The 17,553-nt window shown below is 39.0% G+C and overlaps 1 protein-coding gene and 1 pseudogene across 1 annotated transcript in view; one reads left to right on the forward strand and one right to left on the reverse strand.

Moving 5' to 3' along the window:
* Positions 1–17,553, reverse strand: part of PARD3B (par-3 family cell polarity regulator beta) — a 1,250,195-nt gene that overhangs the window by 84,044 nt on the left and 1,148,598 nt on the right. The gene's annotated exons all lie outside the window — the stretch shown is intronic.
* On the forward strand, positions 12,324–13,158 carry LOC102474310 (thyroid transcription factor 1-associated protein 26 pseudogene; annotated as a pseudogene).

Consider the following 17,553-nt stretch of genomic DNA (forward strand, 5'->3'; position numbering starts at 1 on the left):
TGCAGAGCAACAACAACAAAAATCAGCTCAGCTTTCTCCTATGAGCCCAGGAATACATGAAGCATAACGTTACAGCAGTAGTGGCATGCAGTGGAGGAGAACATCAAGACCATAGTTAATTTCTAGGACCTCTCTCCTAAACTTCTCCTTTAAGGTGACTTACTGATATTAAAATAAGGGAAGTTTGAGTATAAGAAGACCACTGCTGAGTCTTTCTCTCCTGTTTCCAAGTTCCTTTCGAAGTAATGAAAGGCTACATCAAAACCTCATTCTATCTCTACTTTGCCTAAGATCGCTTTGAAAAAGCTTCACCTGAGTCACATCTAACTGTACTTGGACTGCTCTGTGAAGTCCACCTAGCAGAGATCTGAGAATGAACAGAAAATGCTTGCTCTGAGCAATGACCTGGGGGAGCAGGTGGGTTCTGGGTTTGGAGACTGTTCACTCATCTTATTAAAGCTTACCGACGTAAGGCAAGATAACACTGAAGACACCCTCATTCCTCATTCGGTACATTCTTATGTACTGAAGAAATAATACAGAACAATTCTTGTGAGTGGTTTTTAAAAATTTCTTTAAATTTGTGAGTGGGTTTTAATAGCCATTGTTAAATACAAGGCAGCTGGTCATCAATCGTGACAGCTGTGTCACCACTTCGTGCCACTCTCGCACTTACTGAGGAAAGGACAGAGAGATCAGCAAGGACTGATTTTGGGGCCTGGATATCAATGGGGTTAGCAGGGATATGCAGATACCTTTCCTAGAGGGTGATCCCTACAGAGTCATTATCAATTTTCATAATATCTAGTACTGTTATTTAAAATGTGCTATTTCTGAGGCTGGCCAGCGTCATGGTGGTTAAGGTGGCTACACTTCCATGTGGTTGATGGCAGTGTAAGTCCTAGACCTGGTGACTTGAAACTCACGCCAGGTATGTGTGTATGCATGCCCCAAATCCCAAGAGGACAATGGAGGAGAACAGACTGCCACATGACCACCATCCCTGGGGTGGTGATTTTTTGCTTTCTGTCTTTCTGTCTCTCCAGCGATTGCATGCACCCTATAGCAAAGATCTCTCAAAAAGAAAAAAAGTGTGGCATTTCCTACATATAAAATGGGCAATAAACCATCATATACTATACTTGTGAAGTATTTTGAAATAATCAAAGTATAACATACATTATCTGACTTAATCCATGCAGCTACCCCAACTAGAAGAAAGGCAGGTATTTACTGTAAATTTCTTACAAGACTATTTTTCTTAAAGAGAGAAGTAGAACAGGGAGGGTAGGCAAGACAATTCTGAAAACACCCTCATTCCTAATGCATGTCTGATTCTAGCATTCATTCATTCATTCTAACTACAAAGTGCATGAAGAATTTCTTCTTCTTTTTATTTATTTATTTATTTTGAAGAGGTTTTTGCTATAGGGCACTTGTGCTCTCCAGAAAGACAGAGAGAGACAGAGAGACAGAAAGTGAGAAATTACCCCCAGGGGAGATGGCCATGCTGCAATCCCTTCTCCTCCATTTTCTTCTCAGGATCTTGGGCACACTGGACACATGCCCAGCGTGAGTTTAAGCCACCGGGTCTGGGATTTGAACCGTGGTGAACTACATGGAAGTCCAGTGACACAGTTATTAAATCAACTGCGGGTCCCTGACAAACTTCTAATTGAACACTAACAGGCTGTGGTCTTGGGCCTGCACACAGTGTGGTGTGATAGTAGAAGCATTTATTCCAAAACACACCATTTAGGTTTGAATTACGATGCCACCATTTATTGACTGTGCGATATTGAGCAAGTTAACTTCTGTGCCTCAATTTTCTCATGTGTCTCATGGGATGAGTAGTAATAATAATACCTGCCTCAAATTGTAGTTGTAAAGGATTAAATGATATGATGCATGTAAACCACGGTACACATCAAACATAGTCTACTTACATGTACAGTAAACCTTAAGTCTTACTCTTATTGTTGTAGTTTTTGGGAACTTGACCTTTCATTTGGTAAGAAAAGCACCTGGAGAGAATTTTTTATCTACACTGTAGAATTCATCTCCATGAACCTCTGACCAGCTCTGACTAAGACTGAGCTAATGGGAGACTTCTTCAATGATACTGTTCCAAAAGCAGCACTGAGAAAAAAGAGTAAGGGAGAGAGAAGACACAAACAGAGAGGGAGGGAGGGAGAACTCAAATGTTCTGTTATAAAAGAGTTTAATCTCTCTCTCTCTCTCTCCACACACACACACACACACACGCACACATATACCTATATATACATATAAATATGTATATATACATATCTAGGATCAGTGGCTGGTATAATATGACATACTTAAAAGAATGACATATATATCTGTGTGTATAGCTATGGACATGCATATGTGCAGCCATCTTATTGCCCTACACACAAAAGCTACTCAATGCCTAGGATACAGCCTAAATTACTAAACATGACATCCAATCCTTTAACAATCTAGTGTCATCCTTGTCATCATAATCATCATAATCTTTGCAGCCTGATTTCCTGCTACTTTGCCCTTATGGATCCTACACTCCCCTCCCTTCTCAGTCACTGGTCCTTCCTGACCTCCATACAAGCTGCTCATTCATTTCCTTACCTATGCTCAGGCTTTTCCCTTTCCTTTTTCCTTTTCCTTACCTATGTTCAGACGTTTTCCTTTCCCAGATCCTCTGGGAAGCCCTTCAGAAAGAATATTCCCTTCCTCTTTTCTAAAAGTTTAGAGTATATCTTCTTAAATAATAATTACCTCTAGTGTTAAACAATGATCTCTCCCCCCTCCTTATTGCTTAGCTTTTCCCTGTTGGATCATGAATGCCTTGAGGACAAATCTTGTCTTACTCATCCTTATAACACTTGTCTGACATATGTTACACCCTCAATAAGGAATTAGAAGACTAAAACAACTAAATGAAAAAAGTAATCTTGAAAGCAAGATGTAACATAGACAAGCACAGAAACATATAATCCTAAAGTACTTTTAGAAAACAAATTTGGATTAACCTAGCTAACCTACCTCAAGAGGCTATTAGCAACCGAGTACAATGCTCTAATTCATGTGGGAACATTCATTCCACTGAATGAAGTCAAGAAACGGTATTCACTGTGATAAAGGCATTTAACAATACAGATGTGAAGTGTGCGTTTTATTACAACAGTGTTGTACTATTTGGGGTCAAACATAATACTGGAACCAGGTGTGTGCAGTCCTAGTGACTAGACAGGGGGAGGATGACAGCCGGGTCCCTTCTCAGCAGAAGGGGCTGTGCTCACAAGTGCAGTGAGCCTACCTCTACCTACTGACTTCAGCTGTGGCACTAGACGTCCTGCCACAGTTCACTGGTGGATTTTTCTAAATAAGCACAACCCTAGATTTAGCTTTGCAGTGTGGCGAGAGGTCCTCTCATTGGGTTTTCAAGTAGGAAAGCATCCTCAACTTCCGTGTTCATAGAGACACCTGTCCTGGTGCAGTTCTTCCAGAGAAGCAAAGATACAGAGTCGAAAGGGAAGCATCATCAAGTAAGAGGTCAGTAGGCAGGAGAAAGGCCAGTGCACAAGAGCAACAAAGAATAGAAGGAAAAAGAAACTAACACTCACCATGATTCTCTCTGAGCCAAAAAGCTAAATCCCAACTTTGGCAGCTAAACACCTAAAATACTGGTTGAAAGCCATTTAGATGATTTCTCATATTTAAGGAGAAAAATGTTTATCTACTTAGGAAAGGGTCTATTTATTATGTTCCAGCATGGTATAAATATTGAGCAGAAACCAAAACCTATTTATTATCTAGAAATGTTTTGAACTGTCTTAGTGTGCTCAGTTGGAGAACTGTGAGATTGATTTACAAACATTAGTCTAATATTCCTAAAGTCCCTAAGATATAGGCAAAATAATGTACAAGGATCTCTACTCATCAATGTAATGAAATTAAGAAAGTGAAAATTTAAGTTGAATATTACAAAGAACTTCTTATGGTATAATCCATTAGGATGAGGAATAATTTCCCAGGGGGAGTTGATTTATATGTTAGAAAATGTATAACACCCATTTGTAATATATTTGTGACAGATGTAATGCCATGTTCATCTATAAATCAGATTTACTTTCTGTTTGAAGCCCCAGAGTCTTCCCTACTGAAGGCTATCCTCATGGGCATTGACCTGAGAGGATTTAAAATCCAAAGGGCCCAATTACTGAAAATCCTCCATCATGTAATTGGGTTTTGGTATGGAAAATAAGACCAGTATTAATCCAAGCCACTTGGAAGGAAGTAGCGAGAGCTACATCTCCTGAATCTGTCAATTGGTCCTACACGGTCTAGTAACAGGTCTCTCTGACCATCTTTCCCAAGGGCCATGTGAAATTCACTTTAACTTTGCAGACAGCAAAACTGCATAAATTATACTAAGAATCCACAAGTGAATTACTGGCCAGATGAAGACCACTGGATTTAAACTATGTTCACAGGGGAAACATCATTTTCAACTTGAGGATCATCCACTGGGAATGCACCATCCAAACAAAGAGTGGGTAAAAATCATCTTTCTTTAGGAACAGAGATCAAACACCATAATTCAAGAGCAGTGAAACTCATGTGAGCAGAGCAGGAGAATGCAATGCTTTGCAAAGAATAGGAATAGAGGTCTTTGGCTCCATCCCTGGCAAAATAGGAATATGTAGTTGACCAAATCATTTTAAAAAGTCTAAATTCTATTGAGCTTACACCATGTTCAATGGCACACAACTCAGTTAAGAGCCACCACATGTTTGTTCCACCGTGTCATTATCACTTAATGAAAATTGACAAACCTGCTCATGATTACTACTCCCTAGTCCCTGGCCCGGATAGTCCAGAAAACTGAACTGTAAGAACCTACAAAAAAGAGAGTGAGGTTATGAAAGGCTTGTAGATCCACTCCAATTTTCATTAGGCTTGCTGCCATATTTTTAATAGACTCACCCTGATTATTTCTCAGTCCTAGCCTTGTGGGTGAACGAAGAATAGTAACATTGGCATGTTTACAATCAGAAAGGACAAAATACCAGGAAATGTGATTTGGGATATCATTCTCTCCTAGTAAGAGCCCGAAAAAAAAATGATCCAACATTTCAACAGGTTTCTAATTCCTAATTTCAGTGAGTCATTGATATCAGGGATCCTTAAAACAGGAGTGCTGCCTCAGGAGTTGCAGCAAAGCAGCAGGGGGCCCAGCACCATCTTGCATAAAAATAGGAATTTACAAAAGTGGTGGAATGAGCTCAGTACCTCCAAGGGGTGAGAAACCTTTTACTGGATGATGTCCTCCAATACCCTGTTGTTTGGGTGGGCTGTTATTCAAATACTATGATTAAACTGGAGACCCATTAAATCAGTATTTTCGGAAGCACATATATTCCCTATTATGCTACAAATATCTCAATAATGGTACTATTGCTGTGTGCAGTTTAACCAGAATACTTGCAGATTTCAATAACACTGTCCAGGCTGTTCATGTGTCTCTAGTAACATTTGCCAACTACTGTTACTGCAAATCTCAAATGATGGTTTAGTTTTGAACTATCTCATGACATCCTGCAGCATGAATAAAGTACCCAAATGAGGATTCTGAGGACTGCAACTTGGTTCCCTTTAACTATTGACTGGGACCACTTCTGATGGACAATTACACAAGGATGGAGTGTATGTTAAAGTAAAGAAAGGGTTTGAGTATCTGTGATGCCCCTAATTAGTGACTCCAGCTGCTTCCTCTCTCCATGACTGCAGAGTTCATGGGTGAATGTAGTCTATGGTATGGCAAAAGCAACTGCAGAAGGGAGCAGCAATATGTCTACATGGTGGACATGGAACTAGAGATATGCATGGAGGAACTCTATTCTATTTGTATACACTTCTCTGCAGTGGAAAACTCATATTTCCCAATTTTGTACACATTTGTGAGTAAATAGCCTCTGGCATTGGCAGTCTGAAATAAAATCATTGGCCATCTCTCCAGAAAATCACTCTCTAGAGTGGGGAATTAAAAAGAATGTAGCAAGCTACAAACAATGCCAACTCCTTTTATTGTTTTTACACATGAGTATTATATATTATACATGAATCTTTAGACAGTTAGAAATAGCAACTATGGGTGAAAAATGGTTAAATAGAGGTAACCTAATCATTTTGTTCCAAAGGACTCACATAATATTGACCTCATTTTGCTCTTTCCGGCTCATGCTTCTCCTCACAGCTCCTCCACTTCTATGGAGGCTGACCACGTGGCTCTCTCAGGGCCTCTGTACTCATGCTTCCATCTTCCCTGGAATGCCTACTTGCCAGGTAGCCACATGGTTTGTCTCTCTCTTCCTTTTTATTTATTTATTTATTTTTTTGCTATAGGGTATGCGTGTTTACCAGCGAGAAACAGAGAGGAAGAGAGAGATAGAAAGCGAGAAAGCATCTCTTTGGGGAGATGGCCACGCTACAAATTTCCTCCTCCATTCTCCTCTTGGGATTTTGAGCACATGTGCACACACACTCAAAGTGTTTTTCAAGTTGCTGGGTCTGGAACTCAAACTGCACAGCTGACCACCTTAACCACCATGCAACTGGCTGGCCCATGTCTCTTCTTCTGAGAAGACTTCCTGAGCACCTTATATGAAACAGTGCATCTTGCCCAGCATTATGCTCTAGCCCCTTGGTCTAGCTTTAGCTTTCTCCATGTGCATTATCATGGCCTGTTTACTCTTGTTTATTATCTATTGAGTCATTGGAAAAGTCATGACATATTTTTCTATGATTTTCTATTAAAAAATGTGTCATGACTTTTCCAGGAGAGCTGGGATTTTGTTTTCCATTTTGACTACATAGACCAGCACCTGAAAGACATTCAATAAATCATCATTTGATTAAGTAAAATAATTATTAACCATTTTTCTAAACATCCATGTCTTCTCCTCTTGTTATCTTCCTTTTTCTTTGTTTTCTTTGCTTTTTCATGATTTCTCTTTCTCTCCTTTCCTTTCCAGAACTAACGGAATGCACACAGAGTGAACCAATGTAAAAAGTCTTTGTAAATGCGTTTACTAGGCTCTATTAGAAGTGGCTGGCTGTCTAGTAATTTTTCTCATCTCTTAGAATGAATATTCTACATTGATATATTTGTCTTTACATTTTCTATTTGTTTTCATAAATTTGAGAATAATTCTGGTCACATGGAAGTGATTTAATGAACCCTATGTTTTTCACCACTAGTTTTTAAATTGGGTGATGAAAGATTCTTTTTAAGGTGTATTTTAAAATTATCCTGAGAAAAGATGTCTCTTTGCCACAAGATTCTTATTTATGTCAAATGGTGACAGGGAGAAGGTAGTGATATAAGTAGAAAGTGATATAAATGAGCTTTTACTTCTTACATTCATTATTTTGAATTACCCATGAAAAAAAATTTTTTTTTCACTTCAAAATAACACACAAGAAAACCTGGTGGCTAGAAGAATCAAAGAAACCATTTTATAGCTTGGTTTTGAGCATGGGCTTCATATATTTGTCTCTGTCATCAAGCTATAAAATGTCATATCCAAGTACTGGAGTGTTCCTCACACCAGTCCCACTGCTGAATTGTTTTATTTATGATCATTATTTTCCCTCTGCCTTCCTTTGGGAGAAGAGCATGCAAAAATTAAAATTTATAAATTCAAAATATCCACATCTTAAAGAGAATATGCCTAATATTTTCCTTGAGTGAAAAAAGAGGGATGGACATATTTTGCTTTTCTTCTTAGCAATGAAAGTTGAAACAGTGATTTTGTGTTATTATAACACTCATCATTTCTCCCTCTAATTTGGATGGTTTTTAATAAAGCTCCATTGATTCCACTGAAAGGAATTCCTCCTGGCAAAAGCAGAACACACACACTGATTGCTAAATATGCAGCAATTATCATATTCAGCAGCACACTTTAATATCTTATTTATAGATGTATCTATCTATAATTTGCTTTAATTAAGTTGCATTGATTTTAATGACAGGAATGATCCTCACAGAAGGGGTTGTGTCATATGCTCCTATGAGTCCTGGTCCTATTGCTCTTGAAGATGTAGAATGGTGCTTGAGTGACCTTCTTTAGCCTCCAGGGAAACCCACCCCAACTTAGTGAAGTTTCAGAAAAATTTTCAATGTGCTGACACTTCAGAATTTGCCCTCCTGATCACAGGATGGTTTCAATTCATATGTGGCCTTGTGGAATGAAAGTGGCAACTGAATTTTAAAATGGTTTCACTTACACGTAATTTCACCACTAGCCCGAAGTTTTACTAGTTATGTGGAGACTGGCACCCTTTGTCAGGTGTGGCTTGTAACTGCATTTTGCCACTCCAGTAATTCCTAGCCATTATTTTTTCTGCATTGCCAATAACACCAGACATCTTGCGAGAATCTTGGGATGCAAGGTAATTTGGAATATTTGATGATTTTTTTACACCCCTTTTTGGTGAAAGTTCTGTAAATACTGGAACCAAGAACTGGGAACAGTTTTGCCTTTCATGACACCCATGTTCAAAGTGAAAGGACTAGCTGGCTAAACATATCACAAAGAAACATGAAGATAGCAAGTATATTTTTAAAGGCTCTAAAATATTACTCATCATGACCAGAAACGATTTCTCTTTCTTTTTTAATGGATGAAGAAGTAAGCACTGCTTCTATAAATCTTTGCACCTCAGAAGGTGCCAACATTAATTTCGTATAAATTATCCATGTTAGGATGCCAAGGCATGATCACAAAGGAAAACTCAGAACACGGTTATGCCAGTGCATTCGCAGATTCTGGTCACCATTTTTCACTCACTGATTATTGCTACAAGTGTTGATTAATAGTGGTGTTCATGCTGCTAGAATGCATTTCCCTGGAGGTGAAGAAACATTCAAGGGGAAAAAAAAACAGAAAGAAGGAAAGATAATAATCAACCCATCCTTCCGCTTCTCTGTAATAACCCTGCAGAGGGGGTGCAAATCATGGCTCCTGATGATCAGTGTTAGCAGCTTCTGAGCCATTTCACTAAAAAGATCATCCATATGCATCAGATCACCAATTTGTCAATCAGTTTATAAGGCAATTAAATGTTCCCTAATCTCCTCCCTCTCCCTTTGGGAAAGGATAAAATGATAGAAGCAGCAGGGATCCAAGAGTAGTGTTAGGATGTTTCATAGCCAGTCCCTCTCCTGTGTCTACTCCCTTGTCTGAGTGCTGGGATAAAGCTTCAATGACAAGAATGTGCAAGACTGCAACTTACCAAGGCTGAGTAGCTTAGTACTTAATTTTCTCTCATCAGTAATGCCGTCCCTGCTATCCATGGAGGAAAACTAATGAATTGGATTTAGAGAGTGAGAACTTTCCTTAACAAACGCCATACAATGGTAGATACGAAAAGGAGAATTCATCCTGGGAAGGCTTACCTGCAATTCTCTTTTAGAGAATTCTGCTTAGACCTTAGCTTGAAGAGCCTCTGATCTTGAAGGCTATCCGTTTCCTCCGTCCAGCGCAATAAGACCACTTCCTGCTTTGTGTTTCTCTCTCTGGGTGGCTTTCCTTATCATTAATCCTATGATGTGTTTTTGTTCCTCTAACTCTTAATTGTCTCTAATGAGGAGCAGACCAGTGATGGCCACATTTGCAGTTCCCCTCTTGATTTAAGTGGAAAGACTAATTAGTATAAATTATGGTGAAAGAACTGGAGTCTTCCCCACAAGTTAGAGGAAGAAAAGCAAGTGAATTGACTATATCATTTCTTGTGATGCAGGCTGTGTGCTTTAGCTCTTTCACATGCAATCATGTTTAGGTTCCGGTTGGCTTTTCATAAATTCTACATACAGATATTGAACTTTTACCTTTCAGATCATAACCCCTCTCCTTTGTCACCTCATCTTTCACTCACTTCTATTGAGATGTTTTGCATTGGTCCAGCACTATGTAATTACTATACAACAATTTTTATTCAGGTGATTTGTGCCTCTAGAGACAACCTCTCCTTTCCACTTCATATTCTTGAAATGTTCAGCATGGGTTTCTCTGTGGCCACCCCAGAAAGATATTTTTTACTGCTTTACTTCTCGGTGGAAATATGTGAAACATTTCATAGGAGATTATGAAAGAAAGGAATCCAACTTAGCTCTTAACCTCTTAACTACCCACAGGCCACAGGCATTTTGTCCTATTCTAAATCTCTATCTCTGGTTACTCACAAGAGGAGGTGTCACCTGAAGATGGCCAATCTCTGGCAGTTATAATAGTAGGTTCTGAACAATTAGCCATGGTACTAACTAGAACACACTGCATTCTGGAAGGAAGAAGGCAAAGCAGAAAAGGAGAAAATCAGTATTTCATGATTGACTGTTTTAAAAAATAATTAGAATAATAATAATAATGATTGGGGAAAACATAGAAAAGATATTGAATGTTGAAGCGGGGAGATTAATGTCTCTGTATTGACTGACATGCATGGCATTCCCTTTTGAAAAAGCAATGTAATACACTGTAAAGTTATATGTAATCCAAAGTAATATAAAGAAGATTATGATGATAATAAAAATAAATAAATAAATAAATATTTTAAAAAAGGAGAAAATCAAAGCAAGGAGAAAGTAGTAAATTGATAAGTGTCTAATTTTTTTAGAGAGGTTTATGTAATAGTGTGCATGCATCCGCCAGAAAGACAGAGACACAGAGAGACAGAAAACGAGAAATCACCCCCAGGGGGGATGGCCACGCTGCAATCCCTTCTACTCCATTCTCCTCTCAGGATCTTGGGCACGCACGCACACATGCCCCACATGAGTTTAAGCTGCTGGGTTTGGGACTTGAACCATGGTAGACTACATGGGAGTCCAACAACATAACCATTACGCCAACTGCGGGTCCCAGATAAGTGTCTAATTTTTTAAAATAGTAACCACAAAATTCTATTTTTGCTATAACTGTACTGACTATTGCAAAGTGGCATTTTATGTAAATTAAACCAACACCCTTACGATACTGGTATCAACTTCATATTCCAAAGTCATCAAGTCTTGTTAACCCAGTTGTGGGAAGATGAGGGGAGCAAAAGCCAGATTCCAGCATACTAGTACAATATATTTTCTCCAAACTCCAGTAGTAACTTCAATGTGGCAGAGATAACTTGGTTAGTATTTAGCAAGTTGCAGCTGTAAGTTATCTGCTCAACACATTTCCTTCATGTATGCTCTCATCGCCGTCCTTTTCCATACTCTGCTAGAAATGTACATTTACAAACAACATTTCATATTCTTCACAGCGCTGTTGGGTGGCACCTTTCTTTGCTTGCTTATACCAAGCTGGCAGTTGGTATAGTTTCTCTGTGATCTGGTATTATCTTTCATTCATGCTACCAGATGGATACCAGATGGGTAATTGTAGCCAGTGCCTCTGCTCTAAGTCCACACCAGAGCCCATGGGCATGGACCTGTCAGTTAGCTGGCTCTAACATGGCGCTTCAAAGAAATACTTTTCAAAACTGTATACATCTGTTCCCTACTCTAATGACCCTTAAAAAAAAGGAAAAAAGAAAGAAACCCTGTAGACAAGCTTTTCTTTAACTAGATGTTACATCTGTAAGAAAAAGGGAGAATAACTATATAGTGGTTTGTGGATGTCAAACTCATTCCTAGTTAATGGTATATCCAAAAAGTCACCAACTCAAATAGCCATGTCATACCGAAAGTGACGTATAATCAATATGCTTCTTTTCAGTTATATCTTCACAATGTAGAGTCTCTTTTTTTTAAAATTTTTTTTGTTTTGTTTTGTTTTTGGAGAGGTTTTCGCTATAGGGCATGTGCGCTCGCCAGACAGACAGAGAGAGACATAGAGACAGAAAGCGAGAAATCACCCCCCAGGGGGGATGGTCACGCCGCAATCCCTTCTCCTCCATTCTCCTCTCGGGATCTTGTCCACGCACGCACACGCGCCTGGCCTGAGTTTTAAGCCACCGGGTCCGGGACGTGAACCGCGGTCGACTACGTGGGAGTCCAGCGACATAGTCATTACACTAACTGCTGGTTCCCACAATGTAGAGTCTTAATTCCTGAAGGCCAACTTTTGCATAACAGTTTTTAAGGAAAAAAAGGGAGAAAATTAGAATTAAAAAAAGAAAAGAAATCTAAGACCTTGGAAAGGCTTAGCAATTCCCAGGAAAGAACAGAGTACAGAAAAGAAAGGAAAAGAAAAGAAAAGAAAAAAAAAAGAAAAGAAAAGAAAAGAAAAAAAAGAAAAGAAAAGAGTAAAATGGTGGGAAAGATTTGTTATAAGAGCTCATCCCTAGATGAAACTGTCTGTCATGGCGCCAGTGAGGCCTGCAGCGAGGCAATGGACTGGGAGTCCAGGGACCCATGGTGAAGGGGTTTCTTTGGTAGGATTCAGGCATAAGAATGTGAAATAGAAGACACAGTGGCCTAACAATCTCCACATCTTTGAGGGGAGCACTCATGAGGGTCAAGGCTTTACATTCCATAAGATTCAACAAAATTAGAAGAAATTATTTTAGAAGGAAAAGAAGGCTCAAACATCACAGGAATCCCAATTCACAGATTGATATCCAGATCACCTGAAACATCTCTATTTTGCTGAAGAGGAAAGACTCAGGAAGCAATAAAGGAAGGCTGACAAGCCTTTATCAGAAGAGCTGATCAGCTTTAGCCTAAAGAACAATGTAGTACTGATCAGGGTTTTCTGAAGATCAATGACGTGTTCACCAGCCTCAGCCAGAACAGTGTAACCAACCAGTAAATTCCACTACTATTCCAAAGAAAAATGAAAAGAATAATAAATCAGAAAGCACAAGAACAATATGAACAGTTACAAGCTAAGTTTGCTAGGAAGCATGATTTCAAAAGAGGAAAACAAGAGGGAGAAGAAGCCTAAAGGCAATAAAAAAAAAAAAAAGAAAGAGAATGGAAGTGCTTAAATATTAAGCAAAAAGACGAAAAAGGACCAACCAAACTTGAATTTATAAGTGGAGTATCTCCTTCAGAAAATACAAGGAAAAAATAAATCAGACATTTTGTTTTTCAGGGTTAAAATATCCACTGAATGCCCATTGGGTTCTTTTGTATATGTAACAGATGACTTCTAACAATAAAATCTGTCAACATTAATTGGATTGCTAAATTATACTATATAAAAATACCCTGGGACCAGCAGTTGGTGTAATGGCTATGTTGCTGGACTCCCATGTAGTCGACCACAGTTAGAGTCCTGAACCCAGTGGCTTAAACTCACGCCGGGCACTTGTGCATGCGTGCTCAAGGTCCTGAGAGGAAAATAGAAAAGAAGGGATTATGGCATAGCCTTCCTTCCTGGGGGGTGATTTTTCACTTTCTGTCTCTCTATCTCTCTCTTATCTTTCTGGCGATCACATGTGCCCTACAGCAAAAACCTTGCCTCTGCCAAAAAAAGAAAAATTACAAAATAAAATTTTCTATAATCTCTAAAAAAAAAACAACAAACAAACAAAGAATTCATCCCTAATCTATTTGTCTTCAGTTGATGCCTCAGTTGTCACACCCAACAAATTACATTTAAAAATATACCCTGACAGATCATCTGATTGTTTCAAGTGTATATTTCAGCAGTTCATTATGAAAGTTTATTTTCTAAATTAAGTACAAATAAAGTAGAATCTTCTAACCATTTGCTCACACAATGCTGTCAGCTAATTTTTTTTTTTTCCCCATCAAACATCAAAGCATATCTCCAGTCCATGCCAGGCTCTCTTCCTGGAGAAGTTATGACAAACAATTACATGTTCTGTCAGGTTACTATGGAAACACTTTCTTTTCAGGTCATCCACTTACAAAGGTAACATTTGCATTAAAATATGTTGGAAGTTAATTTTTTTTAATACTCAAGTGGGGTCATGCCACCATATCCATATCTATTATTTCAAAAATCCATGAACATAGATTGAATGAATCTATAAAAATATTTGAATGAGTTGCTTCCCCTACAGGTGTAATTGCTGCATGTCAGGTAGCCACTTAGAATATTGTCAAAGACTATAACCAAATGAACTTTTGTGGCCAAATAAAATGTTATCAGTGATCTACTAACTGGCATTTTTCATTGTGTTAATTTGTTGAGAATTTAATTTTGTGTCATCTCTGATGTTGGACAGATAAGGCTGTAGATGAGAACACAGGACAGCTGTTAATAGGTATGTGCCTTGTCTTTGGAGATTGCTACATGATTTTGCCTCTGTTTACCCATCTAGGCCATGAGAAATTCAATTTGGGAAGCATTTGTTGAGGAATAGCAAAGATTCAGCTTGAGACTGGGCACAATGTAGGGCTCAAATTTACCCATGCTCCAAATAAGTTGTGTGCTGGGTAAGAAGTAATTAATTTTACTTCCTGGTGAAGCCGGGAAGTAGTAGGGAAGCACTGATAGGAAAGGGAGATGTGGCCAGGAAGGCAGGAAAAGGCTTTATGAAGGAGGTTATTGTGACTGTGTAGATATAAGAAATGTGAGCAAACTGTCCAACTAGGATGGCTAATGGGACTGCTATGTAACCTGTCTTCTGGATCACTCATGTAGACCATTGGCTGGTGATTCTAGTAGTAGGCTATCTGCAAGGGACTCTTGACGTGTAAAAATCTCTGGGTATCATGTGCCTTTTAAACTTCTCAAAAGCAACGCATCCATCTCTGATTGCATCATGAAGGTGTCATCAGCTACTTGAAAAAGATGGTAAATTGAAGATGAGGCTTTTTAATAGAGAAAACTAGCCTTCACATCTGGGGAAACTTCTATGTTACCTTTATGATGAGTACGGAAGGGTCTAGATCTTCCTTCTTCTGAAAGAGACCTAGAGAGAATGCTGCACAATTCAACAAGTATTTATCTAGTATGTATTCTCCCTGAGAACAGTACTATAGGAAGCAAGAGTGGAAAGAAGCAGGTTGAAGTAGGGGCTAGATCACACTATGATGAAGGCTATGTCCTTTGCTTGCCCTTATCCTCTGAAACAGAAGCAGCAGGTGTCTCATGGCTGACTCTGGAAGTTTTTTTTTTATTTATTTTTTTTGAGAGAGATTTTTGCTATAGGGAGGGTGTGCTCACCAGAAAGACAGAGACAGAGAGACAGAAAGTGAGAAATCACCCCCCAGGGGAGATGGCCACGTTGCAATCCCTTCTCCTCCATTCTCCTCTTGGGATCTTGGGCACACATGCACATGCGCCCAGTGTGAGTTTAAGCCATTGGATCCAGGACCCAAACTGTGTTCGGCTACATGAGAGTCTAGTGACATAGCCATTACGCCAACTGCTGGTCCTGACCTTGGAAGTTTAATGTGGCAGAGGAGACTTGCAGTTGCCACATCTTTAACTGTCCTGGTCAGTTATAACCACAGAGATGACTACTTAGTAGACCAAAGCCAGGTGAAACTGAAACATTAATGGCCTGTATTACCAACATCTCCAAACCATAGTCCATCCATATTAAAGAAATAAGAACTCTTCTCTTTTACTGATGTTGGTCACACGCAACAGACTTAAAGCCCTATTGTAGTCAAAACTGACTCCTCTATTTTTTCTCCTGTATGAGAGACCAGACACTGTTCTACAGTACAGAAGGACATTAGGCTGTACCGAGGCATCTGTGCTCACCAATGCTCCCTGCACTTATGAAAATGTGTGTGTGTGTGTGTGTGTGTGTGTGTGTGTGTTTATGTTTCCAAATAGACTGTCTAATTATCTGCTCCATTATCTTTCTGGAAGCTGTACTTCATTGCATCAAGCATATTTATCAATAAGAAATGAATGCCATCCTGGGAACTGATTTGTTCAAGGTAACTTTCATTATAGTTACACTTGCTGTGTCTGATGATAGTTCTACACGCATGCTGTTTTATTGATAGCTACAAACTTCTCACTTGACTTCTTTATCATCTGAAAGCCAAGTGGAGTTTCAGTGGCCTCTTGTGCCCCTAACAGAATTTACCCAAAAAAGCAGATGTGGACATATGAGTATAAAATAATTTTAAAATGAATTACTATAATTAGTGATGGAGATTAGTCTCTGCCATTCCATGCCACCACCAGAGGCCATTTATAAACAATAGAAAATAAAGACAGTAAGTACCAGGCAGTGGTAATGCAAATGACTCATAAGGGAAACGACCTGGGCTCAAGCCCTGGGACCTTCCTGTACAGACCAGGTACATGCATGCTTGTGATCCAGACCAGCTGGGGTGGGTCATGGCATGGAGACTTTGTGGGAGTGCCTGTCTTTCTCTTTCTCTCATAGAAGAAGTATTTTTTTTTTAAGCTTAAGAATTGTATTTAAGCACTGCATACCTAAGTAATTATAAAGTTATAAAAATGTAACAATTATTAAAGACAAATCATTAAGCAAAAGTAAATTGGTAATTTTGTAAGTTAAAAAATTTTTATGTCAATTAATTCAGCATCTTGCATTGTTTTCCTCACTAGAACTAAAAAAGGTAGTAATATGGAGTGTGGCATCTGTGATGTTTGCTTCCAAGTTAAAAATGGAAATATGGCTAGACAGTAAGTGCCATAAACAGAAGAGCAGTTTGACATCAAAGTTGAGCTTGCTATCAAGTTGGAGAATCGCACTTATAATACTGAAGCCTGAGAGCTTCTGCAGGCTTCCTGACTAACAGGTAACTGGGAGCAAACCCTTACCAAAACTTTAGGATAAGGGACCATAACCTTTTTTTTTTTTTTTTTTCTGTAAAACTCTACCTTGAAATAATGGAATAAGCTTTGTATCTTCTGATTTTGAAGCCAGGATTGTGTTACCACCAGATAGCAGGACAGGAATTGAACGAACCAGTCTAGTAATAGCTACATATGGGTAGGTATAAGCACATACTCACCACCTTCCAACAGACACCCACGTGTAGCTATGAGTGCATAGAGGGATAGTCCGTGATAAGAAGATGGGTCTAAGGAGAGAAGGAATTAGACTAAACTGTGAACTAGAATCTATTTTCAAAATTGCTCACAAGTTGGCTAGCAGCCAGCTCAAGTTCAAATGGGTGACCAACCCATGCCAGGAAATTCCAGTAGGGATATAACCCTCAGTGTTCTGGGGGGACCATAGATCTCAGACACTTGCGAGATGATGAAGCCCTAACCCTAAGAGATGGTAGGTCATAAATATCAGAGTAGGGCTGACTTGATTTTAAAAGAACTTTCAAAAACGTTTCCCTCAGATTTTCCAGTACTTTTCTGGTATTGGTATGTAGTTCATGGACCTTTTTGCAGAACTCACGTAATGATATCTGCAGAAGTAAGGGGGCTGTAAATAAGGGGCAGGAAATCAACCACCCTTTTTAGAAAATCTCATTGGGCTAAAGCCACCAACATGAAGAGGGAATACTAGTTCAGTGTTGAAAGGAAGCACTTTCATTACTGCTGGTTCTCATATGTACTGTTCTAAACCCACAGTAAGCATTTCTACTGTATTATAAATATGATTTTGTTATTAGATTAGCATCTTCAC

Source organism: Tupaia chinensis, unplaced genomic scaffold (assembly GCF_000334495.1).
Source record: "Tupaia chinensis unplaced genomic scaffold, TupChi_1.0 Scaffold000076_1, whole genome shotgun sequence".
Lineage (NCBI taxonomy): Eukaryota > Metazoa > Chordata > Mammalia > Scandentia > Tupaiidae > Tupaia > Tupaia belangeri.